Here is a 15,699-nt window from a genome sequence, read left to right as displayed (position 1 = left end):
CAAATATGACACACAAGTTAGGTTTTTAAGTTTATGACACTAATTTAATGACACTCAAAAAAATGTGTCATAAATATTTTAATTTTTGAAAAATATGACATTTATTTAATGACAGACACATTTGCGAATCGTAAATCACTGCATGTCGTAGTGAGTATGTCATTAAAAGCCTTTTTCTACTAGTGAAAGTTGGAGATATTTGAAAAACTTTGCTCAGAAATCAATGAATTGATCCGTGAAGGAAAGGACAAACATCTATCTAATAACAAGATCTTTGCTAGATGTTGTGAATGGGAAGACATATTCAATAAAAATGCGGTTCCCAAAACACAAAAAAGTGAGACCGTGAAAACCAACTCACTCCTTAATTTAGGTGAGAAAACAACCTAATTCTCTTTCAAATTTCAACCATATGCACTTCTTTAATATATATATATATATATATATATATATATCTTTGAAAGACTTCTTATACAGCTGATGTGACATTTGTCAATTTTTCGTATTTGTATTCGTATTTGTATTCGTTAAACCGACCCGTTTAATCGTTACAATTTGTTTTTATGAGATTTATCAAATTATATCAAGTTAAATAATTTAAAGTTATTTTGTGTTCACTTTGTATTCGCATTATTCAATTAACGAATCTACGAGCTTTAAAAGGTTATAAATAATTAAAGTTTAAAAACTATACGAGTATAAAACGTAAACAAATCAAAAATATTAAAGTATAAAAGTTTTATCAAGTTTAGTATATTCACAAAGTTCAAGGGTTAAGAAGTTAATAAAAGTTTAAATTTAGTTTATATAAGTTTATAAAGTCTAGGGGCTTAAAGTATAATATTTAAATAATAATAATAATAATAATAATAATAATAATAATAATAATAAAAATATGAAAGAAATCAGCCCAGCCCCCTTTCCCCCCGTTTCTCCACTTCGTTTTTCCGACCAAAGTCCGGCCGCCGGAATTCCGGCGCCGTCAACCTCTAATATACCCATATACACTCCGTTTTAATCCGTTAAACATTCCAAATGTTGTCTCCACCAATACTTAACATTAATAAGCAAGTTATTTTGCCATTTAACTCCTAATTAACCCGTATTTAATCCCCAACCGCCAAACTCATAATAACTCGAATTAAACACCGATAGATCAAATTGAAGATATAAATAGGTCGATAATCTTTATCTAAACCTTTTTCAAACATAATATTTCATAAACAAACTCTCTAATATCGTCAAATCATTCATCAAAGTTTCATTCCCGCCAAACTCCGTTTACCCTCATTCCGGCACTAAACCAAGTATTTTATATATGGATTTTAGTCTTTTCAAGCCGGAAAATAAAAATCCTAACTTTAATTTAACAAACATGGAACAGATTTGGATAATTGAATTTTGGGGTTTTTAGTGAAGAGGATGAACTTGATGATAACATATATATATATGTATATATAGGGTAAGGTTAAAATAAAAACCCACTTCAGTTGAGAAAACCATGTAAACCCTCTCTAAACCATTGATTTCTTATAATGGATGGCTGAGATTAAACGTCCATTATTAATACATTATTTATGTTAAAAAAACATATTATCATTGCAAAAGGGTAATAAAGACATTTAACATACCATTACTTTATGTCCAATCAAGCAACCTACACACCAACAATCTAAAAACAAAAACGTTCAAATTTTGAAACACATATTCCAATACAAACTAAATCTTCACTGCTTCATCTCCTTCCTCTTCCACAAGTGAACAGTAAGAAATCGATTGAAGACTGATAGATATCAGGCTATTCCATAGACTGATACTAATTTATCGGCATGTTTACTTTCTTTCATATGCGGAACTGAAGTTACAAAAAGCATCTCTTGGTTGAACAGATGTTAATAACAACTTTAGGTTTACGTTTTTAACATTTTCCGTTGATCTGTTGACTCATCTGTTTTTTAACATTTTCCGGTCATCTGGTTGTTAACATTTTTTGGGTCATCTTTATAGAGCGATCTAGTTTTAGGGTTTTTTCATTTTTAAGAATATTAAAGTTAAAGAAAAGATAGATGGGTTTTATTAAGGTTTAAAAGTATGAGGTTTATGTTTGAAAATTTTTAATAACTTACATTTTAAACTTGAAAACACATGAAGTAAGTTAAATAATGTGAATGTGAATGTTTTTAACTTGAATACACATTTTTTTAAGTTTTCATTAAAGTATGAGGTTTATGTTTAAAAGTATGAGGGTTTTGAACATTTTTAATAAGTTACATAATGTGAATGTGTAACCAGTTTAAAAAATGATTAAATAGAAAAATAAAACAACATAAAATGTCTGTAAAGATTTATTAGGATTTTTTTGGTCGAGTATAAACTGGCCTCACACAGTTAATGTAAGAAATAACTTTTGATTTTATTCTATGTATTGAAGCGAACCCATGTATTGAATACTTTTTTGGATTACTTGTAGAAAATGAAAGAAAGCACATCGAAGAAGAAGTACTTTGTTATTGATAGAAGGAGTAGAAGCATCTAAAAAAAACAAAAAAAAGACCTTGAAAACACATTAAGTAACCCAATATATATGAAAAGCTCAAAGAAGAGGGAATGTGGCAGGGCTGAGATGGAACCAAAAGGTAAATGAAAAATTTAAGGTTACAATAAGTTACATCTATTTTTGGGTATTTACAGTTTAGGTAAATAATAGTTTAACTTTGTTTTGTTGTATTAAATCAGAAACTGCAAAAAAACAGTTTAGGAACACAATTATAAATCCTATCTTTATAGAGTCAATCGACAAGAAGAAGAAAATAAAATATGAACAAAAAGAAACAGGTACTTTCAAGTAAAAAAGTAGCATGTATAAGATTAAAAATGAGATTCATGCTAAAAAGCTATTGGGTTGATTGTTATTAAATACAGAGTCAGAAGAAAGCGAAGATAATTTGGCCGATGCTAAGTTGAGAAGCAAGGGAGCTTTAAAAAGAAAGGGAAACGAGAAGAGGAAAACAAGAACACATAAAAATTCTGGTATTCAAAAATTATAGACATATAAAAATTATAGAATATAAATGTATTATTGCATGAACAGATTCTGATGGGAGTGAGTACGAAAATGATACTACACCAAAAAATTAGAAGGGGCAAAAAAACAAAAACAACGGGAAGAAGATTCGGAATCAGGTATAAGTTATATGTTATAAGTAAGGACTTCGTTATGAGTAAACCTTTATTTTATGTGATATGTGAAGTAAATAAAATATGGAGTATTCGTTTGGACCAGATTTACCAGGAAGTGAAGAACAGGGATTTGAAGAAATGAATCATCCAAGAACCAATACTAAGAGAGGTGGGAAACGGAAGTTGAAGAAAAATAGGTTTTCAGGTAAAAATAAAAGATCTTGTGTAGTATAAAATGTTTTTGATAATTACATTGTAAATTGATGAGGGTGAAAATTAAGTTGTTTTGATAAAATAAAGTTAGAACATATGTTATTTATGAAGTAAAACATACGTTAGAACATATGTTTTTGATAATTACAATGTAAATTGATGATATTTTTTGTTTCACAAAGAATAGAAGTAAGGAAACAAAAAGGGTTTGGGTTCAGAAAAGACATATAAAGTTCAATTGTAGTTGAATTAAAACTCATTAAATTTTGTTTGAATACATTTGATACTAATTTGTTGCTAATTTAAACAACAGATTCAAATAGCCAGGAGATTAGGGAACGCAAGGTGGTAAAGAAAAAAAACAGGTAACTTGTAGCAAGTGTAGTTGAACATAGAGTTTGTAAGCATTTGTCAGAATTTGAAAATAAATTAATGAACTTCTTAATACTAACTGGGTATGAGGAAACAGATTCACAGGGAGGATACTCAGACGGGGAGGAAACAGGTATGTGTTGTTGGATATCAAACTAAAAAAGTTTGTGAAGTGTAGGCCATGTTTGTTAAAATTAACTAAACTTAATTAAAAAATAGGTGACAAGATCCAGTGGTCAAGGGAAAAGTTTTTGGGGAAATTATAAAGAGAGGGTAAAAAAGATAGGGCAGAAACGACGGATGATGAGAAGAAGGAAAAGTGGCACGGAATAAGAACAATGTCATCACCGTCTCAATTATACATGTGCATAAAGGAGTTAAGAAAGAATCAAAAGAAAGGAGTAAAGAAAATGGGTTTTGGGAGAATGTTGCACTTTAATGTTGACGGGATACCGACCAAGTTAGCACATTTCGTTATGGACAGGTTCGATCCAGAAAAAATGACAATTGAGGTTGAGACAGGTAGTATTAAGGTAACCAAAAAGGCAATAAGGAGATTGTTTGGAATACCAAGTGAGGGTGAGAAAATTAAGAATCTCAAATATCATGAAGAATATACCAACAGTATGGCAGAATGGAGAGAGAGATATCATGGAACACATGTTGCGCCAACAGAAATTGTGGCAAAAATAAGGGAAGCTGAGGACAAAGATACATTCTTGTTCCGTCTTGACTTTCTAATGTTGTTCTTGTGCATCATGTGGGACTTCAAAAACCCAAGGAAGATGTAGAGAGGAAGTGTTGAACTACATAAGTAGCAAAACGTATTTCAAGAAAATTGATTGGGGTTCTTACATTATGGAATGCTTGAAAACATGTAAGCTTGGATGAGAAAGATGTAATGTAAGCAAATACTTCTACGGGCCACTGACACTTTTAATGGTAATCTGTTAGTTAATTTAATAATGTTTGAAAGTATAAACACATTAACTGGTAGAAGCTAGTAACTTGTTAGTTTTGTTTTTACAGATTTTATATGTTGAAAGCATGGATTTCAAAGAAGTTTGTTCAGATGAGAATACGAACCCAATCAAGTTTTGGAGTAAGGAGTTGCTTATATCAAGAGATAGAAAAGAAAGGTTAGCAGGAAGATTCGGAGTTTGGGAGAAAAAAAAAATAAGGAAATGGGTCAAGGAGGAGAAAGGTGACGAAGAAGAAGTTTTTCAGGTGAGAAGATACAAATTTAAAACATATGTTGTCTGTAAAATAAAAAGTATGTCAATTAGTATTCTGTTATCTTTGTAACAAAGGCTAAGTTGAATGAAGCAGAGGAATATATTGAAGAGTTTGAGAGTGCAAAGAAACAAATGGATAAAGTGTTAAGAAAGCTTGAAAAAAAGAACATAGAGTATGAGGAATTTGAAAAACTATACAGCTGTTACAGAAGTGCATTAACGTTAAAGGTAGTGCAAGGAACAAATGGTGACGAAAATGATACTAGTAAGTTAATTAATAATGTTTTGGATGACCTAAATTGTGAAGGTGAGATATAACAAAATTATTTTATTCGTTTACAAAATCAACATTAATATTGTTTTTTAAAACATTTGAATTAAAAAGAGTATTATGAGGAGGAATCAAATGTCCAAGAAGAGGGAAATCCCGGAGACGCAATAGAAGTAAGCTTAGACAACGACCAAGAAGAAGATAATGTCAGCGATGGAGGTTTGTGAAAACAAAAAAACACATTGAAAAAAAAGGTTAGCATATAACATAAGTGATCTGATATATATAGTCTTTGTCAAATCAATTTATTGCAGAAGAAAAAAAGGGAGAGGATAAGGAAAGCGAAGAGGATGAGATGGGAGGGAAGATTGACGATGTGGCAGAATTGGAAGACACAAAGAACAAAGATGATGTAGAGGTTGATGAAGAAGACAAAGGAATTGGTTTGAGTGAAGATGAAAACAGAGACGACATGAATATCTTTGAGAAATCGGAAGATGAAAGTAAGTTGTCATTTGTGTTAAAGCAAAAAAAAAAATGTAACTTCACAATACATAAATGTAGGAGTAATTGACGTTGTGTACTTTTGACAAAATTGTGACAGGTGGAAAAAATGATGTGGACAACGTGGAAGTCGAAGATTTGGAAGCCAATCAGGATGAACAAAAAGAGATGAGAGTACTAGGGATGATGATGTTAGGTTGCCGGAAGTTGAAACCGAAGAACGACAACGGGGTAACGAAGGAAGAACAAAAGGGAAGCCGCCCGTAAACCAAAGACATTAGGTAAGCCCAAAAAATACATAGCTCTAGATTACATTTACAATTTCAAAGTTTTATGTATTTGAATGTTGCAGAAAATGAAGATTTTGGAGCCGATGCACCGTCTTTCAGTCTAGGGGTTTCACAGATTGGTAATAAATTATAATTATTTGTTAGTTAGAGATTTTGTAAAAAGTGTAAATTAAAACGATATTACAAACATATTTGACGTCTTCGTTATGTCTTGCAGCAACAGCAAAAAAGAGTGACAAAACTGATTATCTGGAAAATTATTCGGCTTAAAGAGAAAAAGAGGATGACAAGACAGGTATTGAAAAAATATATTGTAGTAATGAATAATTGTAAACTGTGATAGTAACTATTTGTTTTAAATGTCGTACACACACCAAAAAAAACAAAGAAAATTGTGGATGTCCAAACACCGTCGCCGAATAAAGTATCACATGAACAAACAAAAGGTATTAAAGACAAAGTCCATATGTTACAAATTTTGTTTTACTGTCAACCGGAAAATGAAAAAGTATTAAACAACCTAATTTTGGTGTCGTATATGTGTGTGGTAGCCACAACAACAAAGACAAATGTTGACGTAGGAAGCTCATCGCATCAACCGGTGAAAGATGAACAAAGGAGAGGTATTAAAAAAGCAGTTATATAAAAACATTACAAAAGTCATTTTCATATGTTATTTTTTTAGGAAAACATACGTTATATACTGTTGACAGAGTGTGCTATATGTAGTTGAGCCAATGAAAAGGGGAATAGATCCAAGGGGAGTTGTTTCTAAAATGGAGAAAAAGAAGATGAAATTGAACGCAGGGGTAGTTGGAGGGAAAGCTGAAAAAATGACAACAATGAGTGGGCCGTTGGATATTGAAAGAAAGACAACGAATTTGGAAAATAGAATATGGGAGTACGTGATGGGTGAAGACAGAAACAGTGAAGAAACAAATCGGTAAGTTACTACAAAATAATGATTGGGTTATTGTGGTGTCGGTTTTAATAACTCCAATGCTAATGAATTATAGAAAATGGGTTTTTTAATTGTGTTCTTTATAACTTGTAAAAACATAAGTACTGAAAAAAATTATTCACATGTAGGAAAATAATATTCTCAACGACTGAAAGCGGATGTGGAGGTGATCAGGAGTTTGAACTACGAGGAAAGGATTGACAGGAATGTGGTGAACTTGTGGTCGGCTGTATTCAATGAGAACATAACTTGGGAAACACAAAAAACACCGAGAAGATACTTCCTAAACACAGAGGTGATGGTAAGTGCGTAATTGTTTTAAGGTATTTATTACATGTTGGTTAATAAATTATAGGGAAATCTAAACAATACATAATGATATGAAAACAGGGGGAGGGTTTGATAGGGGCAGAGAAATGGGACAAGATTGTGAGAATGCAAAGTTTGCCCAGAATGTGTATATTTCAATGAGGCCAGACCTGAGTATATATAGTTTCAAAGACATAGACTAGGTCTTTTTCCCAGTAATGGAAAACGATGAGTATTTTGTGGTGGTGTTTAATCTTAAGAAGCCGTCAATTTTCACAATTGACCATTTTCCTAATATGTTTTCGTTGGCAACAATACAGGACAATGACGAGTTCGAATTAAAAGACACCACGTACAAACTGGTAAGTTTCTGCTTAATTAGAAAGTAAATATGATAATTAATTTAGTAAAATGAAACAAAAAATGGCAAATATGTTTATTAGTTTGTTAACGGATTTATAGAGGGACATGTTTGTGAGATATTTGGAGTCATGGAATAATTCAAAGAGTCAGGAGATAAAGGAGAGTAAGGTTGAAAGAATTCAGGTGAAGTGGGCAATCACAAACCACACGACAGAAGGTGGAGTGGTGTTGATGAGGCATATGGAGACTTTCATGGGGGAGGGAGAAAACTTCGAAGCCGGGTTTGCTAGACAAGGCATGTAGAAAAAAAGTCAGCTTAAAAGTTTAAGGAAAAAAATATTATCAAAAATTCTTTTGTCTGACTTAAACACTCTAAAGAATGAAGTTCTAATGGAGGTAGGAGGTAAGTGAAAAGATCCCTTGAATTCAGTATGCTTTTGATTAAACTTGTAGTTTTTGTTTTGTAAAACTTTAATTAAGTATGGGATAGGGTACTGTGATGTCTGAACATGATTTAAGTGGGGGTAGTGGTTGGGGCAAAGAAGTTACGGATGTGACTTCTGTTTTGTGGTGTGGACAAAAAATATGTTGTGGGCCCTTATACTTTTGTTTTAGAATATGACGGTGGCAGGTAGTAATTATGGGACCTTAAATTATTATGTTAATTTGTGGATAAAAAGTGTTTTTGGAAATGGATATTAGGTAGCACCTTGTAGGGAATTCCAAGGAAGATAATATTTAAAAGTAGCATACAGTACAAAGGTATAAAGGTACAAAAGACAATATCTTAAGTAGCCAACTATAGTGGGTTTAACACGTGGGAAATGAAATAAAAGCAGTCAAACGTGGGGAAAAGACTTGCGTTAGTTGAATACGTGATGATTAGCCAAAACGTGGGGAAAAGACTTGCGTTAGTTGAACACGTAGAACAGGAAACAAACAGTTAAAAAGGTATAAGTCGGGGGGACCATTTATAAAATCAATAAATTGGGGGGGGGGGAGTACACTTAATTTCTTGAACACATGACTAGTTTGACAATACGATTTCGTGACAATGACCATACGATTTGTTATATACAATATGTGAAGCCTGTTTACGTAACATGGGACCTACATAGCATATGGTAACCCATTGGATTGTGTGATATCAATGTTAACATATGTTTTAAGATACCATAAAACATATGTTACCAAATTAACATATGTTTTCAATTACAACCTAACTTATGTTATCCATGTTACCGAAATTGAACTATTGTTACAAAACATATGTTAGCACTTTCTCCTAACATGGCATGGTCGAGTGGTGAATGGAAAAAAATAATCTAAAAAGCATATAGCTTGCATTTCGAAAACATAGTTAAAAGCATATAGTTAGAAGAAAGTTGTAGACTTACAGGTTATTATATGTGGGATCCGTTTTTATGCTAAGTAAAATTAAAGATTAATTATATTTTAACAACTACTAACAGCCCATTAGTAAAAAGCATATAGCTTGCATTTCGAAAACATAGTTAAAAAAAAATATAAACCCAAAATAACGACCAGAAAAAAAAGGAAAACACGCTTTAGTAATACGAGATTCTATTTTATAAATGCTGCTACATGTCTACGTCTTCGTATATAAATGCTACAAAAAGTACACCTGATGTTAAAAAAGAAAAAATGTTTTTTTAAAGCATATTGTACTATGTTGTACTTTTATAAGTTAGATCATATTATTTTCAAGCTGGTGCTCTTGGTAGGGTCACATTTACCTCGTAATATATACGAATGTAGGATAAGACATATCAACTAAAGATAAATTAGTTAAGGAGGATAAGACAACTACAACTAAAAGCTTGTACGATGCACGTTCACCGGAAAAGTTACCTTTTGATAAAGTAAGCTATCTAAGTAACCAAACCAAACTAGGGTCCCAACCAAACTAAAACTAAATAAAAAATAAGAGAACCAAAACCAAAAAAAAAAAAATTAACACGATAATAAGAATGTCCCTAACGCGTATTTGACGTCGCAAAACTTTAACATCATCTTCAAGCTTGTTTTTTGATTTCAACAACCCAGGAATGATTTGCATAGAACGGTCACACATAGGCTGATCTAGCCAAACAAAATAACCACACTTGTTCTCCTGCATTTTAAAAAAACAAAAAAGGAAAATTAAAATTACCAAAATATGGTGTATTTAACAAGATTGTATACCATACGAGGACATGAATAAAAACGGCGTCTAGGATTCAAATCAGTCCAAGACGTACGTAAGGTGGCAACCTTATGACAGTAGCAGACATACATACTGATGAGACTGATTTTATGAATGTGATTTTTCAAGGCAGCCATGTGGAATGACTTTGTGAGTGTTGGATGGGTATTTAACAACAACTCAGCGGGTGGAGATAAAAAATGTTAAAGTAATTAAAGAAAAAAAATGCAAGAGAAGGGCCTGCAAGAGAATATGGTAGGAGGGGAAAGTAATAGGACAATTAATTGATTTGCATTATGGGTCCTTGACACAATTCCCAATATAGTAAAAATAAGTAGCGACCAAACACCAAGTCAACAAACATTATGGGTCCCTCACAGCTGTCACGTGAACTAGTACATTTAAAAAAAGAAAATAAAATCTAACCATAGTACACATACATTGGGAAACACTTAAAAACCACCTAATACATTTAAGGGTGGTAGATACATGGGATCCCGTTCCCAGATACATTTAACATAAATAAAACATCCCTTAAACAACATAACATAGAGTACATAACTTTAGAAAGTGACCATCTAAACTGAGGGGGTCACAAAACTAACGAACAATGTAGAAACGTTTGCAACAGTGACAGAAGTCAAAAGAGGGAGTTGGGTATGGAAAAGAGTGGTGATGTTAGGGAGGGGATTGTCAAAATTATAGTAAAACATCCATTCGACATCATGATGTTGACCGCAGGGACTTGAATTTCTTATGCAACTCTGCTCAACTTTGGGCCTCTCAACCTTCGGGGGTGTGTACTTAAAATCTTCAACTTTAGGTTCAACAAAATTTGGGTGAATTTTGTAGGAAGGTAGGTTCTCTCTTTTGACCACAGGTTTATAGTGCATTCTGGAAGATGACTCTATTTTAATCTTAGCAAGAGGAACTAATCTACGTCGAGGTGCATACATGATAAAAATTGGAAAAAAGGATGTTGTAGAAAACAAGAGTTCAACTATCTCCTTATCCTTTATATAATGAAAAAGGAGAGGGAGGTTAGATGAAGATTTGATGTGTTAATAAATATGGTGGTAAATGTAAGTCCAAAGGTCAAATGGTTGTTAAGCCCAAACGTTGGTTATGTCCTTCCTTTTTTAATAAATTTATTAAAAAAGAAAAAGTAACAAAAAAGGAAGTTGAAAAAAACAAAAAACATAAAACGGGATAACCATTAAACAAACTGGCAAATGTCATACATGATCCTTAGGCAGTAATTAAGAAAGACCATGCTAAAAGATTATAACAAAATAAGAATAAAAAACTAATATGCCTTCCTATGAAATTTATTTATTAACCCCACCGTGAACTAACTAAACATTGTCACTGCTTTCTGGCTCTGCCAAGGACTTTTTCTTCTTATTCTTGGGATTTAAAGGACAATTACGAGAATCATGATGAACATACTCACCACAAGTACGACATAACCTTGCGACTTTACCTGCCTTCTCAACAATTTTCTCCGACTCACCCATCACTCGACGAACCTTGCCACATCCTTTTGTCCGAACAGCATCCGGATTCTCAATAAAATCATCACCTTCGTTGACATTCCCAATAATTTCTTCAAAAACAGATTCGTTGTCATCTGCGGCATCCGTATTTCTAAAACTCTTTTCAAAGAACAAAGACTTTAATTCGTTTATCTTCATAGCAAAAGAGTTTTAGACCTTCAGAGTCAACCCCCAACATGTCAACACACTGACTTACCATCTCCAAAACCTCAAAACGTAAAACACTTTGAGGATTGGAATCCACACTAAATTGATTTGAAATTGAGAAAACACTTCTAGGTAGAACATCCCGTTTCCACCTATCACTTACATACTTCAAGGGGATCTTGTCGACTTTTTTAATTCTATAAACACAAAACACATGGCGGCATAAAAAACCAATACGAGTGAATCCCATACAAGAACAAGAGGCCGAGTTGTCAGCAGGATCAAAGATAACTTGTAGGATAAAAATAAAATGTATGATTATAACATATGTTAACGTAGACTTCACTTATAACTTATGTTTTTAGGTAGACGTATAACATATTTTAACAACAAAAATTATGTTAAAGTGACCAAACATGATCCTTAACGTACCAGAAAAACGTTGGTTATGTCCTTCCTTTGTCCAAGTGAGTCACAGAATATAAAACATGAGCATCAACGGATTCAATATGTGTAACATAACAACAATACTTCCCTTTCATTATCTCCTTTCTAACGTCATTAAAGATGGTTTGAGTGTGCAACTCAAATGCATGTTTCTCTATTTCTTAACCAGTAGTACTTTTAAATGAAACAGATGAAGTCTTGTACTCACAACTTCTTTGAGAGTAACGTTGACTGTCTAGTCTAGACTCCATACATAGCATAAATTGGACAAGAGTGTCAGCGCTAGTTGAGTTGACTTTAAATGTTGCATTAGAGCTTTCACAACGAGATGTAGTCTTCATCAAACAACAAAAAAGGATCTCTCGTAAATAAGCAGGAACCCAACGATCATGGGTCTCAAACATATCATTCAACCACTTGTTGTCTTGTAAACCAAACTTCTCAATAAGATAGTGCCATCTGGACTCAAATGTATCAGGGGTGATAAACATATTCCAAACCAAACGATGTATTCAAGAACGAATGTTAGTATTCTCAATAACATCACCAGATACCTAATGTAAAAGGAAACAAAAACATATCAAAAAAACAAAACACAGATATCAACAAAAAAGTCAACGGTCATATTTAAAAGATAATAACATTGGCCGACAATTTCTTCATTATGTGCCACATGCAAAGCCTATGACATGACTCAGAAAATACCTGGACTATTGCTTGCCGCATAGAAGGATCCTGATCACTTAAAACTAGCTTGGGTTGTTGTCCATGACAATTAAGAAAGGATTGAAGCAACCATTTGTAAGAGTCGATAGTCTCACTACTGATCAAGGCAACTCCAAAAGTAACACATTTTTTGTGGTGATCTACACCAGTAAAGGAACAAATATCATTTTGTACCTAGAAAAGTAAAGTGAAAAAACATATAAAACATATGTTTTAAAGATAAAGGTACATAAGATAAGTGAAAAAAACAAAACATGAAATCAAATGACTAACCTATTAGTCTGATAGGTGGCATCAAAAGCCAAAACGTGACCAAAAGCTTTATAATTCAATTTGAATATCTCATCAGCCCAAAAGATAGATCTTAACTTGCCATTTTCAACTGTAAAATCTAAAAAGAATTCAGGGAAACACTCATAACGATCTTTCAACCGGCCAATAACTAACTGTGAATCCGTATCACCTATGAAAATCCTCATTCCATTATAAAAGTTCTTGAAATCAATAGGTGTACCTCTAACGTTATGATGACCACCCTTTATTGAGACAAGTAAACGATGAGCACTAGTAGGACCAACTCTATTTAAGCTCATCTGGTGGATAAATTTTTTGGTTGAGAATGAAAGCTTTCTAGATATCTTAGTCAAGTCACGGTTAAAAGTGTCAACAAGACAATGATTGTGATCTTCTACAAACTTAGACAAAATAAAGTTACATGTTTCACGACAAAATGAAACACCTACGTGAGCCTTGCAATCAGTTACGGTAAATGTCTTCTGCCTGACATACATTGACGATTCAAACAAGGAATCAAAGGAACGTTTGCTTTGGGGGGTACCGTACTTATTACACCTGAAATACTTGTGTGTAGCGACACCTTTCCATTTCTTAGTCTGGCCTTTGCGGACCGAAAAACCAGATTCTTCAGCGTACTTATAATACATAGTAACAACATCTTCCCATGATTTAAAAATAATGCTTCAAAAATAAAGGATTTTAAGTTATAAAAGCATGGGAATAAAAGCATTAAAACATATGGAACCCCCTGGAACCCTTAAAACAAAACCATTTATAAAACAAATGGATTAGAGGTCTCTGGATTAGAGTACTAAAAACTAGACTTAAAACATTAATATGACTTAATGAAATACTACCTTGACTGGTGGGGCTAATTAAGTGGTTAAGGAAAGTATTTGAAGTAGACTGATCAAAAGGTATGCTAAAAACTTGACTGCTTGGAGTAGTTAATGTGATATCATCATTTTAGCCGGCTGGGACATCCATCACAATAAAGGAAGAGTGCGTGAAGGAAGGTGGATAACATTAATGGTGAGTCTTAAAATTGTGTTTATAGAAGAAAAAGTAAACATATATAGGGGGAGAAGTATGAAAATACAAGAAAGTACAAGGAAATATAAAAAAAGATCTTCCGTCTACAATAAAATAAATTAAAATAAATTGAGTGGGGTACAAAGGGGGACTTCCCTCAAAGTATTTGTAGAAATAAATAATAAGTGTCATCAACCAAACTCACACCAACATCCCATTCACATTTCAAGTAATACCTTTTACACTACCACACACACAAAAATATATACAAAAAATGTATCCCGCCCCAAGTACACCTCCAGAGGATGTTATTGAAAACAAAAGGTTTTTTGCACTAAATCCTACTAACAATGTGGTTGACCCGGCTAACCAGCAAGTAGAAACTGGAATCTTGCAAGTTGAACCGAATGGTAGGGTTAACAATCAGCCACAAGTACATGGAAACCCACATGAAGATGACCACCCTCCACCTCCACCTCATCCTCCTACTCTTCGACCCACACAAATAGTACCTGATTGGGTGGAAGGGTACGAAACAGACCCCGGGGCGGAATACGAACCACCAATCCACTCTCCTCCAACTCCAAAACCAGAACCAGATGGTTACGAGTCTGAACCCGACCCCTTTTACTAATTTAGTGATTCTGATGAGTCATGGGACTACTACAATTGGGGGAGAAAATAAGCTGTTTAATGTTTAATATGTTGTATTTTTATTTTAGGTTTACCGTTTGTTTAGTGTAGGTTGAATGTTTAATGTACGTTTGTTTAATTATGTAGAAGAATAGTTTAATGTTTAATTAAGTTTAATGACGTAACTCGACTCAATGTTTGTTCTGTTTTATTATTTCGTAACCTGGTTTTACATTAAACCACAATTACTAAATAATTAAATCTCCAAAAATAGATACATTCTACCATAGCGAGAAAAAATATAAAACAATATACAAAAAGGTCATATGTTAATAAGCGTGCTAAAACATATGTTAACATGTAGAAGACATATGTTATCATTTGAAGGACAAGTCAAAACATAATAAAAACATAAGTTATAAAGTTATCATAATATAAATGTCATACAACATATAAAGACCATTGTAGCAAAATGTGACAACAGATAGGGGAATACCGAAAAATAAAAAGAAAAACAACAAAGAACTAGAAACGAGCACCAGATTAAAACTACAAAATACAAAAGACTAAAATAAACACGCATTCCTCAACCATAAAATCTTTAGGTGATATATCAGGAGTGTAATGACCAAAAAGGTTATAAGGTACTAGGACTGACTAAAGCACACTTCCAGAATAAGCATTCCTCACCACCCATCAAACTTGGATAAGAGTGATAATCATCGCATAAAAAACAAAAACAAAATTCTTGGGGATCTGGAATTGGAGAACTAGATATAACCGAAGTTGTAACTTCATCAGAAACTTGATAAACATCGAGATGGTTGACTGCGGTGACCGGATTAACTTGATGAAAAACTGGATCAACGTCAACCACTACAGATACGACAGGTGTTGGATTAACTTGATGAACAACTGAAACAATGTCAACAACTACAGGTACGCCAGGTGTTGGAT

At 33.1% G+C, this 15,699-nt stretch overlaps 1 pseudogene; it reads right to left on the bottom strand.

Moving 5' to 3' along the window:
* Positions 1-11,259: 11,259 nt before the first annotated feature.
* On the bottom strand, positions 11,260-13,725 carry LOC143597799 (protein FAR1-RELATED SEQUENCE 5-like; annotated as a pseudogene).
* Between the last annotated feature and the right edge of the window lie 1,974 nt (positions 13,726-15,699).

Source organism: Bidens hawaiensis, unplaced genomic scaffold (genome assembly GCF_021521415.1).
Source record: "Bidens hawaiensis isolate Kalapana, Puna unplaced genomic scaffold, B.hawaiensis_p1.1 tig00049060_1, whole genome shotgun sequence".
Classification (NCBI taxonomy): domain Eukaryota; kingdom Viridiplantae; phylum Streptophyta; class Magnoliopsida; order Asterales; family Asteraceae; genus Bidens; species Bidens hawaiensis.
Note: the sequence above shows the minus strand (reverse complement) of the source record. Positions and strands in the feature narration are given on the sequence as shown.